A 13,818-nucleotide genomic window follows, 5' to 3' on the forward strand; every position below is an offset into this window, starting at 1 on the left:
CTTTCATAGCGTATAGGAAGAATCGGTGTAGAGGAAATGATCCTCTAAATGTATACCTTCTGTGACATATCTTTTTATGGGAGCGCGTTGTACATAATACTTGTCGTACAGTACCTTAACAAAATCTTACGTTAACTTATTCCACTTCTAATACGTTACTGAAAATTTTCAAGCACTCATCACATTGATTATTTCGTGTATGTTAAAATTTTGCTCAAAAACTTTTCTTTTTCTCGTGACGAGGTGCCTATCGTCACATACATCGTTTATATTCACGCAGATTTGTTTTGGCATTTGTTGTCTCCTTGAAGACTTCTCAAGAATTTACTCTTGGCTTTCTCGAGCTACAAAGCATAACAAATATTTCATTATGATTCCGTATAAATTGACTAGTGCGTAATAGTTCGTATCAGGTGCATATCGCAGAAGGTAGTCAGCATGACAAAAGAATAATTTCACTCCTTTGAATAAGTATCGTGAAGACTGTTGTTTCAGAAGGCTTTTTCTAGTTCTAAACTAAACAATACATTTATTTCATACAAATTTGCTGCACAGTTTTAATACACAGTAAGCAACCTTTGTGAACGAAGCATTTAATATTATCATTAACGCCCGTAAATTCTAGTAGTAAGCAAAGTCAGCAGTAAGTGAACTACGAGGCGCGAAGCTTAACCATGAATAACTTCCATTTCTGATATTTGTTCTGCATGATAAAAGTTCGCCAGTAGTGTCTTCTGTCTTGTTTTCTGTGCTGCGGAGGCTGATTCAATGAAAAGGCCAGGTATACCAAATGGAAGGCACTTCACCATAGACATGACCATGTTCCATATTCGCTCTACAAGAAACAGAAAATTCTGCGACTTTTTCCTTTGTCTTCTGTATTTTGATCCCTTTTACGATGTTTCGCAGCTGTTACCCCGTATTTTACTTTGTTTCCCATGCGAAAGAATATAACTTTGTGACGAAGTAAAAAATTCACATAGCTCGACTGGAACGTTAAATGAAGATAATGATTTATATGACTTCTGCCTGTTTCATTGCTCTTAAAGTCCTGATCACTATACTAGGTTATCCGTGTTTCGTGTCTTTAGGCTCTATGGAGCAAGGCGATACAGCTACTGAGATAATGGATCGGCACTCGTCAGGCGTAAAGGTACGAAGCATGTCCTAGCCATCTAGATTTAAGCTTTCTCTGATTTTCCAGTCTGTTGTCTTTTACAGTTACCACGTCCATAGTTATCTAACTGAGATAAATGTTCAGTGCTTGGTAACCGTGATGTCAAACAGTGCCCTTCCTGAATACTTCCAGCTTCCTTTACTTTTTATACATTTCTGGTTAATACCTGACATGACGCCCTTAATATTCTAGATATGATTTAACTGTTCCATCACCACTCTTAGCTGCAGTCGTCCTGTTTATAATCTCGTATTTCGTCCGTACTGATGTGAAACAACGAACTGTACTGACTGCGAAAGATGACCAATATTGTCACTTGGTGAGCACAAACATTCAGAAATTTATCAGCGCAAGAAGAAGGAATACTTCTGGGAAATTGCTTCTGAGAGGTGCATGAAACTTTGAAATCTGGTTCAGTGAAGGGGATAAACTCCTGGCAATGGTGCTTTAGTTAAAGGTCTAAGGTCAAAAGACCGCCGTTCAAAATACTTAGGAAGAGAAGTGCCACACCTTGTATCTGGTGCAAAGATCTACATTTGTCAGCGTAGGAGGAAGTAAATGAAGGTGTCAATTTAATTATATGTGATTTTCCGATTGAATATTCATAATTTTTCGAAGATAAGAAACTGTTGCCAGTGACGTTAGGATACCATAGAATGTGTGTGTGATTGATGTCGAAGATAATAACTAAATCTTTCCAAAAACAAAGATTGATAGACAGTGGCTGCTTTTTTTAACTATAGTAATAGAGGAACTATTTTCCGGGTCATACCTGTTGAGGAAATGTCATGTTGATCAAGAATCCTCGCAGTGACGCCGTATCAGTTAATTACAAACAAAAAAGTTTCAAAGGAATCTAGTGTGATGATAACGTTATGATATCCGATTTTTAAGATCACGATACGTTATTTTCTTTTTCATCAGACTCCTGACTGGATCAATGCGGCCGGTTAGGACGTCCTCTCCTGTGCCAACCTTTTCACCTCTGGGTAGCACTTGCACCCTACGTCCTCAATTATTTGTTGATGTATTCCAAGCTATGTCTTACTCTACAGTTTTTACACCCCAAGCCCCATCTAGTACCATGAAAGTAGTATGTGTTTCGCACACTGATCAAAATAATATTTCATGAAATCAAAAATGGCTCTGAGCACTATGGGACTTAACTGCTGAGGTCGTCAGTCCCCTAGAACTTAGAACTACTTAAACCTAACTAACCTAAGGACATCACACACATCCATGCCCGAGGCAGGATTCGAACCTGCGACCGTAGGGGTCACGCGGTTCCGGACTGTAGCGCCTAGAAGCGCTCGGCCACTCCGGCCGGCCATGAAAACTACAATAACTACTATGTCACAAACGTGGTGCGCATAATTTTTATACTTTAGGAGGTAAGTTAGACGTTACACAACAATTACAATCGGATAAAAAATTACATTGTTCTTCCCTTTAAGGTGGTTGAGCTGCTCATGTCTTTCGCCCCTTCTGACGCTAATAGGGCCACCGCAAGCAATAGTTTCAAAAACAACTATCAGTACAACGATTCGAGGACAGCGAATAAGTGATAATGTAGATACATAGGTGAACGATCTCTCAGGTCGCAGAATTACATCGCTGAGGGTTGTAAAGCCTGTTCCATTACTTTGAAAGTCCGTGCAACGACAATCAGAGAGAACTGGTGTGTAGTTGCCTGAATTAGAAATTACTACAAAATTACTCAATGCCTTACTTTCTCTTTCTACAACTGTGCCTTCTACACTCCTGGAAATTGAAATAAGAACACCGTGAATTCATTGTCCCAGGAAGGGGAAACTTTATTGACACATTCCTGGGGTCAGATACATCACATGATCACACTGACAGAACCACAGGCACATAGACACAGGCAACAGAGCATGCACAATGTCGGCACTAGTACAGTGTATATCAACCTTTCGCAGCAATGCAGGCTGCTATTCTCACATGGAGACGATCGTAGAGATGCTGGATGTAGTCCTGTGGAACGGCTTGCCATGCCATTTCCACCTGGCGCCTCAGTTGGACCAGCGTTCGTGCTGGACGTGCAGACCGCGTGAGACGACGCTTCATCCAGTCCCAAACATGCTCAATGGGGGACAGATCCGGAGATCTTGCTGGCCAGGGTAGTTGACTTACACCTTCTAGAGCACGTTGGGTGGCACGGGATACATGCGGACGTGCATTGTCCTGTTGGAACAGCAAGTTCCCTTGCCGGTCTAGGAATGGTAGAACGATGGGTTCGATGACGGTTTGGATGTACCGTGCACTATTCAGTGTCCCCTCGACGATCACCAGTGGTGTACGGCCAGTGTAGGAGATCGCTCCCCACACCATGATGCCGGGTGTTGGCCCTGTGTGCCTCGGTCGTATGCAGTCCTGATTGTGGCGCTCACCTGCACGGCGCCAAACACGCATACGACCATCATTGGCACCAAGGCAGAAGCGACTCTCATCGCTGAAGACGACACGTCTCCATTCGTCCCTCCATTCACGCCTGTCGCGACTCCACTGGAGGCGGGCTGCACGATGTTGGGGCGTGAGCGGAAGACGGCCTAACGGTGTGCGGGACCGTAGTCCAGCTTCATGGAGACGGTTGCGAATGGTCCTCGCCGATACCCCGGGAGCAACAGTGTCCCTAATTTGCTGGGAAGTGGCGGTGCGGTCCCCTACGGCACTGCGTAGGATCCTACGGTCTTGGCGTGCATCCGTGCGTCGCTGCGGTCCGGTCCCAGGTCGACGGGCACGTGCACCTTCCGCCGACCACTGGCGACAACATCGATGTACTGTGGAGACCTCACGCCCCACGTGTTGAGCAATTCGGCGGTACGTCGACCCGGACTCCCGCATGCCCACTATACGCCCTCGCTCAAAGTCCGTCAACTGCACATACGGTTCACGTCCACGCTGTCGCGGCATGCTACCAGTGTTAAAGACTGCAATGGAGCTCCGTATGCCACGGCAAACTGGCTGACACTGACGGCGACGGTGAACAAATGCTGCGCAGCTAGCGCCATTCGACGGCCAACACCGCGGTTCCTGGTGTGTCCGCTGTGCCGTGCGTGTGATCATTGCTTGTACAGCCCTCTCGCAGTGTCCGGAGCAAGTATGGTGGGTTTGACACACCTTTGTCAATGTGTTCTTTTTTCCATTTCCAGGAGTGTATGTTTGATATACTCGTCATAGATATTAGCTTCAGGCGGCTGTGAACCTTTCTGCGGGTATAAAGAGACTAATGTTCGCGAGATGATAGATCGGCGTGGAATACAGGTATGTGCTGGCCGGTATTTAGAGTCTGTATCGGAGTGAGTAATGGTTAGAGGGTAAGGCAGGATACGGTAAGAGGAGAACGCCATCAGCAGAGTAAGCTATAAGTGGCGTGCCAAATAGCCACTGGAAAGTGAGCGGCCCGGTCGTTAGCATCCAAGGGCAGCGGTTGCCGGCTTCCGTGGCGTGCGCCTGTGTGCGGGGCTTTCTCTAAACACAGTCCCGGCCCGGATATTCTCGAGAGCTCTCCCGAATTCGTTGCTCGAAACTTTGGCGGAAACGCCTTCTGCGTGCGTGCGTGCGTGCGTCAATAAACACCGAGCGCGGCCACATCTCGTAAATTCACTCAGCAGTCACGGCCACTGCATGAGGCAGCTGGGAGAGACGACGCAAAAAATCCAATAACACAAAAATACACAACTGTTGCTTCGCTAGATTGCTGCGGGAATATTTTACGACCAGATTAGAACAGGGCTTTTACCGAAGTTCAAATAGTTATGGAAGTTAGCAGATCAAAAAAATCCAGTTTCTCAGCAATAAAGACACTGATGATTTCATTACATTTTTTATTTTCCTGTCGTAGAATCCTTTTCGATCTTCAACCTCACCTAGGTCGTTCGGATTAAAACAAAATGCAGCGCGAACTCAATCTTGACCGACAAATTGCTGGAAGTTTTTCCAGGAGTATTTTGGTAGAATGGTACTTCGTCCCCTGTGCTCGTTAGAGAGTAATTGCAATTCGACCCCCCCCCCCCCCCATTTATCTCTCTATTTACGTAGTATCACTGTTATACTTAAAGTGCTTGCACAACAGTGAAAATTCGACGACATGCGGTGTACGTCTTGTTTGGTAACAAGTTTGTTCCATTGATTCACGATACTTGCTGCTGACCACAGTAACGTACATTTCATTCTTCACCCTCAAGCTTGCATTGAGTACTATTCGCTTTTGACTCGGGTTTCTTTCCCCGGCGGTGTTAGTTGCACCTTTACAGTGACACTTGTATGAGCAAAATGTTTAGGCTTACTGATGAAGCATTGGCCGATGTGAGTGTACTCTTCAGTGAACACAATACGGCACATCGAAGCTATGCTGAATTGCAACCACGACAACCACATCACAGTACTCTTGCATCTATACAAAGTCACATTTGAGAAAGAGGATCATTGCATGACAGTTATTACGACTTCAGTTCGAAGAATGGTATGAAGCATATCTTCACTTTAACCAAGTTGTTTCATAGCTGCATACCAACGTCAACCTACATCCAATCTAACCTGCTCTGTCCAAGGCTCACAATTCCTTCCCGTACCCAATTAATTTTTGCTTAATGCCCCAGGATGTGTCCAATCAACAGATTCCTTCTTGTAGTCAATCTGTGTAATAAATTTCCTTTTGTCTCGATTTGATTGACTGCCTTATCATTAGTTACACAATCTGTCTACCTTTATCTGCAGTATTCTTCTAAAGCACCACATTTCAAAAGCTTCCATTCTGTTCTGTACTGTGCCGGCCGCTGTGGCCAAGCGGTTCTAGGCGCTTCAGTCCAGAGCCGCGCTGCTGCTACGGTCACCGGTTCGAATTCTGCCTCGGGCATGGATGTGTGTGATGTCCTTAGGTTAGTTAGGTTTAAGTAGTTCTAAGTATAGGGGACTGATGACCTCAGCTGTTAAGTCCGATTGTTCTTAGAGCCATTTGAACCATTTTTTCTATTCTGTATTGTACTGTATTCCATACACATTTCACATCCTTATCAGGCCACATTGCTGGCAAATACTTTCGGAAAAGACGTCCTAACACTTAAATTTGTTTCCAGTAGTAATATATTTCTTTTTATTGGCGAATTGTGTTTCTTGCTATTGACAGTCCACATTTTATATATCCTTTGTTTCTGTCATCACTTATTTTGCTGTCCAAACAGCAGAACTTGTTTACTTTTTTCAGCCTCTCAGTTACTCAGCATCAAATGGTTCAAATGGCTCTAAGCACTATGCGACTTAACATCTGAGGTCGTCAGTACCCTAGACTTGGTACTACTTAAACCTAACTAACCTAAGGACAACACACACAACCATGCCCGAGGCAGGATTCGAACCTGCGAGCGTGACAGCCGTGTGGTTCCAGACTGAAGCGCCTAGAACCGCTCTGTCACAACGGCCGGCCACTCAGCATCACATAATTAATTCAACCACTCAACACTGCCGTTGTTTTACTTACATAATACAACCTCTTTTCAAGGCATTATCCATTCCATTCAGGTCGTGTTCCCAAATCCCTTACCGCAAAAGACATAATTCCGTTTCCAAATCTCTTCTTAATTTCCTTGCAGAACGTACAAAGTGAAGAAAATGGAGGATAGACTACAAATATGCTTCACTCCATTTTATTGCTGAAAGAACAAAATATAAAAATGCAGGAAAGGAAAGAGGTCTTTTTAATGACGTATCATATAATTCCAGAGCTGAATGTTAACATCTACGAACGTAGAGTAAAATAAAGAAGTGTGGTATGAATGCTTGGGAGACCCACAAGGGCAGGTTAACCGCCCAATTCGTAAGGTCTTTCCGATAACCAGCGTTCGCAGGCACCTTTCCTTCGCGGCGTATGAGAGCTGTGTGCGTAACTATATCTGTTAAGTGTAGGTGACTGTGGTGAATGCATGGTAGTGCAGTATCATGTTCGTGCTGGAGGCGATGAGAGAAGGGGGAGGATGAAAGCCGGTGGCGGAACATAGCCTACTCCTCTCAATGATCACAAAGGGGCCGTCGAGCTTAACCTACCCATCCGATGGACGGATCACCATCAACAGTGTCGCGTGCTCTCACTTCATGAGGCACTGTGGAGAGGTTTGGAATTTAATCCAGGCCACTGGTGCAAGGCATGGCAATTAGAGACTTTGCTTCAGCAACCCTCCTGTCCCCTCTGCCGTCAAGGGAGAGTTGTGGACGCCGCGCGTACCCGGGCGGTCGCCTGTCCTGGGGTTGGTTGGGTTGGTTGTGGGAAGAGACCAAACTGCGAAGTCATCGGCCTCATCGGATCAGGGAAGGACGGGGAAGGAAGTCGGCCGTCCCCTTTCAGAGGAACCATCCCGGCATTTGCCTTGAGCGATTTAGGGAAATCACGGAAAACCTAGATCAGGATGGCCGGACGCGGGATTGAACGGCCGACCTCCCGAACGCGAGTCCAGTGGCCTGTCCTGGTAGTGGCCACACCCAACCGTACTTGACTTCGGTGATCTGACGGAGACCTCGGAACCGCCGTTAACTACGCGTACTTCAATACTTCAAATATTGTCCTGTATTCTAATCGGAAGCTGCTAATTATATGAGCATTTACACTCGATACGTAAAATGTTTAATATACGAGTGTAATCCCAAAAGTAAGGTCTCCTATTTCTTTTATAAGTACAGAACTCTGTGTGGCAGTTGGTCACAGTGTTATGAAGAGTGCTTCACGCGCTGTGTGTAAACATGCGCAAGCCGCGCTGAGGCGTTAAGTCTTGGCTTGCCAGCCGTTGAGAATGGAGCTCCTGTTGGATGTTACCGCCAAGTGCGAATTGCGCGCAGTTATTCGGTTTTTGAACGCAAAAGGCACTGCGCCGATTGAAAGCCATCGCCAATTGACGGAAGTGTATGGTGAGTCGTGCATGGATGTCAAAATGTTCGTAAGTGGTGTAGAGGGTTTGCAGCTGGTCGGACCGAAATTCACGACAAACAAAGGAGCGCGAGACAGTCAACTTCTGAGGAGACAGTGTTGAAGGTTGAGCAGAGCATGCATGAAGATCGACGGATCACCCTGGATGATCTCTGCACGTTGGTTCCTGAGGTTTCCCGAAACACCGCTCACAGAATTTTAACGGAAACATTGAACTACCGGAAGGTGTGCGCCAGATGGATGCCACGCATGCTGACTGAGGACCACATGGAGCAACGAGTTGATGCTTCTCGCGCATTTCTTCACCGCCTTGCAGCCGAACAGGACAACTTTCTGGACTCAGTTGCCACGGGTGACGAAACCTGGGTATACCACTTTACACCTGAGACCAAGCAACAATCACGCCAGTGGCGCCATCCTTCTTCACCGAAGACGCGGAAATTCAAACAATCACAGTCTTTCAGTAAAGTCATGACAACCGCTTTTTGGGATCGGAAAGGGGTATTGTTGGTCGACTTTATGCCCACTGGGACCACAATTAACGCTGACAGGTACTGTGAGACTCTGAAAAAATTCAAACGGGCAATTCAGGACCGGAGAAGAGGAATGTTGAGCAAGGGCGTACACATTCTCCATGACAACGCTCGCCCACACATCGCTCGGCAAACCATCGCTCTCCTGCAACAGTTTCAGTGGAACATAATCACCCACCCACCCTATAGTCCTCACTTGGCACCCAGTGACTATCACCTGTTCCCTAGGTTAAAAGAACATTTGGCCGGAAAGTGATTCAGCTCCGACGACTAGGTGAAAGAACATGTTCATAACTTTCTGAACAGCATGGTAGCGAGCTGACATGGGCATACAGAAACTGCTACAGCGTCTATAAAAATCCATCGACATAAATGGTGATTATGTCGAAAAATAGCTAAATTTTCAAGCTGTAAACCGATGTAAACCATTGTAGAAATAAACAGGTCAATGTACTTATAAAAAAATAGGAGACCTTACTTTTGGGATTACTTATGATATGATTTACAGCTATTACGGTTGCTAAGGTGCACTGTAGCACTGAACATTCTCTCAAGCATTACTATAGTCTGTTAGGTGTTACACGACTTGGTGGGTTTCAAACAATATGGCGTAAGAATCGGGGGGCCACTCAGTCTCCAGTCTGTCCTAGGATTCTTGTCACTTGTGGTCTTTTCTAAACTCAGCCAATGACATTTAAGAAATTCCAAGTTGTACATTAGCTCGGAATCCACGGTAACTGTAGGTTCTCCTATAGCTGACTGAGTAACTCGTTTCAAAGTTCGGAAATTGGCAAGGCCATACCACCTAGTAAACCACTGTGCTGTCCGTGTCTGTGTTGTTTGGATCGAAGATAGCTTACTGTTTAAAAGTTGCAACTGCTTACAGCTAGCACTGCTTGACTGGTGCCTTTGCATTTTGTCGTGACAGCCAACATAAATTGTAAGTAGGCTGTTTAGGTTTATATGTTGGTAACGCCACGTAGCGCTCTGTATGAAAATCACTGACTGTGCTGGCCACTGCCCAAAACAATTTGTAAAATTTTTGTGGGGAGCATGGGGGATATGTAAGTAGGCCGTTTAGGTTTTTGTGTTGGTAATGCCACGTAGCGCTCTGTATGAAAATCACTGACTGTGCTGTGTGCAGTCTGTGGCTGGTTTGCATTGTTTGAATATTTGCTATTGTAGTGTTGGGCAGTGGACGTGTGTCCGTTAGAAAAAAGGAAATTTGTAAGACTTGATGTCATGAACTGAATATATATATATATATATAAAGACTTTTGAACATTATTAAGATAAATACATTGTTTGTTCTCTATCAAAATCTTTCATTTGCTGACTATGCCTATCAGTAGTTAGTGCCTTCAGCAGTTAGAATCTTTTATTCAGTGGCAATACTGGCGCACGCTGTATTGCAGTAGTTCGAGTAACGAAGATTTTTGTGAGGTAAGTGATTCATGAAAGGTATAGTTTATTGTCAGTCAGGGCCATTCCTTTGTAGGGATTTTTGAAAGTCAGATTGCGTTGCGCTAAAAATATTGTGTATCTGTTTAGTGTTGATCAGAATAGGTAAAGAGCGAAATGTCTGAATATGCTCAGTTCTGCTCAGCTGTTTGAAAAATCAAATAATGTAAGGGGTTTATCAGCACAGTAATTCATTGATTTTTCTAAGGGAACGTTTCAAAATGAGCTACGTCGCAGCTAGAACCAGTGGATTTGGGTGCGGCGCGGGGAAGGGCGCTGCAGTGCGATATCGAACGCAGGATGCCTTCCTTTCTCTGTTCCGTTAGTCCGGAAAGCAGGCCTACGCCGCTCATAAACACAGCCCCGCATTCCCCTGACCAGCCTAACAGAGCAATAAAAGCCACTAACGGCCGAGCTGGCGCCCAGTGATGGCCTTGTTTTGTTCTAAAGCGTTTAACGTCAGTTTCGAACAGATAAAAAGACACTATCATGCGTTTTTCCTTCCTCTGTTCCTCCAATATTCATCTATGTTTTCGACGCCGCTATAGGATGTATAAACTTTATTCAATAAAAAATAGTAGTATTTTTTATTCTTTGTGCCCATCTAAAAATCGGCTTTGAATTTATAGAGCTGTTCAATTCTACTTTTCTTCGCAACAGCTCTTCATCCGTTCAATGAGTTTCTTTTTCTGTTCTGATGTCCTTCCTGTCGAAGAGGCTTCTAACCATGTTTGTGACTGTTAATTGTGGCTCGAAATGGTGTTCTATCTTGAATGATTTCTTCTTCTACGCCAATATCTTTCATATTTCTCTAATATCCAGGATATAAAATATAGACAGGCAATGGCAAGGAAAGCGTTTCTGAAGAAAAATTTGTTAACATCGAGTATAGATTTAAGTGTCAGGAAGCGGTTTCTGAAAGTATTTGTGTAGACTGTAGACATGGGTGGAAGTGAAACGTGGACGATAAATAGTTTAGACAAGAAGAGAATAGAAGCTTTCGAAATATGGTGCTACAGAAGATTGCTGAAGGATAGATGGATGGATCAAGAAACGAATGAGGAGGTATTGAATAGAATTTGGGAGACGAGAAAATTGTGGCACAACTTGACTAGAAGAAGGAATCGGTTGGTAGGACGTGTTCTGAGGCATCAAGGGATCACCAATTTAGTATTGGAGGTCAGCGTGGAGGGTAAAGAGGGTAAAAATCTTAGAGGGAGACAAAGAGATGAATATACTAAGGAGATTCAGAAGGATGTATGTTGCAGTAGGTACTGGGAGATGAAGAAGCATGCACAGGATAGAGTAGCATGGAGAGCTGCACGAAACCAGTCTCAGGACTGAAGACCACAACAAGCAACATCCACTTATTGCGGTTCTACATGGACAAAGCTAAGTTCAGAATTTTGGGATGAGCTTGTTCCTATTGATTCCATGTAGACGGCCATAGCGTTAAGATCATCGTTTTATGATTGAATATGCTCTCTATTTCCTGTAACCTGATAATTTCCTTATATTTCTTCTTCATGTAAATTCCGTTTTCTCATTTTGAATCTAGAACATTTCTCTGATTTTTCTTTCTTATTTTTCGATGCATTTTCTTTGAAATCTGCCACAAATTATCACAGTTTCAAATGCACAAAGAGTGGTTACGTAATACCGTAAAGCTGTTTTAAAAACCGCCTACTTCACAAGGCGCCGGAAGAATATTAAAGAGCGAGGAAGGTAGGAGACCGTGCTGGAATAACACTTGCAGGAAACAAAGGAGAAGTTATTTCTGGCGTCGAGCTGAACACTTCCCACGCCTCTGAGCGTTCTCTTCCGCCTCGCGTAGTTATTAGACAGAGTGTTACGGTGAGAATGTGAACTGCGTAATGAAGAAAGTCTGCTTCCTAAGAATACGTTCGGCTTACGTCACGCCAATTTCTTGAAGAGTTTAACATTTTTCTTCTCTACTCACGAACGATGATACATCCGAAGTCGTCTGCTGTGGCCGAGCGATTCTAGGCGCTTCAGTCCGGAACCGCGCTGCTGCTACGGTCGCAGGATCGAATCCTGCCTCGGGGATGGATGTGTGTGATGTCCTTAGGTTAGTTACGTTTAAGTAGTTCTAAGTCTACGGGACTGATGACCTCAGATGTTAAGTCCCATAGTGCTTAGAGCCATTTGAAGCATACATCCGAAGATATTCGTCCTGAGTTTGAAGCTCACATTTTGTCCGTGTTAGCTTTCAAATAAACATGTTTTGGGAAAGCGTAAGTTGACCGAAACATGGAAGGATTAAAAATAAGAAAGCTGTATTTGCCCAAGGCAGAATCATTTTCCGAAACATGCATCCTAACGTATGTTGCTGACAAGCTACAATGGTGCGCTAGACGGCATTTCAAAGTTAGAAACTCCGCTCTTACTAAGAGCTCTGTTACCAAGTAAACTGAAGAAGAGACTGCCTGGCGCGTGGGCGTTAACGAGAGAGGAAGCTCTGAGCCGGGCCCGTCAGTCGTCACTTGATTGCTCAGCTGTTAATGGCAAACCCTGTTGTCCTTCACGCAGTTTTAATCTCTCAATACGTTTCATTACAGAGTGCAGTCTGCAGCAGGATGACGGGTAACGTATTAGTTTGCCAACAGCCTGGACACATTAGCTCGAAATGCTTTTAAACTCGGCCAACGACCTTTTTCTTTGAAAGTTCCTGGCAGATTAAAACTGTGTGTGCCGGACCGAGACTCGAACTCGGGATCTTTGCCTTTCGCGGGCAAGTGCTCTAACAACTGAGCTACCCAAGCACGAGTCACACACCCCGTCCTCATAGCTTTACTTCTGCCAGTATCTCGTCTCCTACCTTCCAAACTTTACAGACGCTCTCCTGCGAACCTTGCAGAACTAGCACTCCTGAAAGAAAGGATAATGCAGAGACACGGCTTAGCCACAGCCTAGGGGATGTTTCGAGAGTGAGATTTTCACTCTTTGCGGAAAGAATACTCGAATATGGCTTACCGGTTACATTTACTTCCTCTAGAGCCCTTTATCTGTAACTGTGCCGGTGGATAAAAGGTACATAGACGCTTTTTCCAAATATTGCTAGCATTTCGTCAGTAATTTTTATGGATTACACAATTCACTACACCTGCATTTGACTTACTTAGTACGGTTATTTCTCGTCTGAGTATAGTAAGTACGAAACTACGGTAACATAGGCGTTTGATTACAAATTTGGCGCCAGCCTTCCAAAATTTTCAGTAGAAATCATAATAAAAAGACAGGTGAAGCCGCCGTCAACCTGAGAATTGCGTTGACCACTACATTTTTTAGTAGACGTGGTCCTATAGGAAACGGTATGCATTGTTGTCCTCTGACCTTTAAACTGAATTAGTCACTCAGTTACAGGAGGACTATAGTTTAACGTGGACTCCCAAGCACGGTTTACCTTATATGTAAAGTGAAGGGGATCACTGCTGTCAGCTGCAGCGGGAAATTACGCGGAATCAGCGGTGACGAGTGAAAATGTGTACTAGACCAGTATTCGATCCGCGGATATCCTTCTTACTGCGCAGGTCCGGTAACTGCTGTGCCATCCGGGACACTGCGTTAGTGCAGCTGCGCGGACATGTCCGAAAGGACAAGCACTACGTATTCATGTAACGATACACCTTGCCGTTTGTCGCATTATCAACTAATTGCCAGAGGAGAAACAAGGAGAAACTCAATTGGGT

The 13,818-nt window shown here is 44.6% G+C and overlaps 1 protein-coding gene across 1 annotated transcript in view; it reads left to right on the top strand.

Moving 5' to 3' along the window:
* Positions 1–13,818, top strand: part of LOC124545826 (serine proteinase stubble) — a 742,896-nt gene that overhangs the window by 49,158 nt on the left and 679,920 nt on the right. The gene's annotated exons all lie outside the window — the stretch shown is intronic.

This window comes from Schistocerca americana, chromosome 1 (genome assembly GCF_021461395.2).
Source record: "Schistocerca americana isolate TAMUIC-IGC-003095 chromosome 1, iqSchAmer2.1, whole genome shotgun sequence".
In the NCBI taxonomy this organism is placed as follows: Eukaryota; Metazoa; Arthropoda; class Insecta; order Orthoptera; family Acrididae; genus Schistocerca; species Schistocerca americana.